Source organism: Stegastes partitus, unplaced genomic scaffold (genome assembly GCF_000690725.1).
Source record: "Stegastes partitus isolate 25-593 unplaced genomic scaffold, Stegastes_partitus-1.0.2 Scaffold9, whole genome shotgun sequence".
NCBI classification, from domain to species: Eukaryota; Metazoa; Chordata; class Actinopteri; family Pomacentridae; genus Stegastes; species Stegastes partitus.
Window position 1 is genome coordinate 391,858 of NW_007577740.1, and position 244 is coordinate 392,101.

A 244-nucleotide genomic window follows, 5' to 3' on the forward strand; every position below is an offset into this window, starting at 1 on the left:
AAGTCTTTATGGCACTTGTGACATGACAGAGGTGACACATGACTGGAATATGAAAACTATGCTGGGAGCAGGACTCACAAATCGTGTGAAACATGTCACTCTTTATTTGTATAGTATTAGTTTGTGTTCCACGACAGTTTTATACTTCACACATTAAGTGCGTGTAAAATGAGTGAATCAGACGAGGGGCTGGAGTCAGCGTTCAGACCTGAACCTTCCAGTCAACGCTGAGGGCAGCACTGCT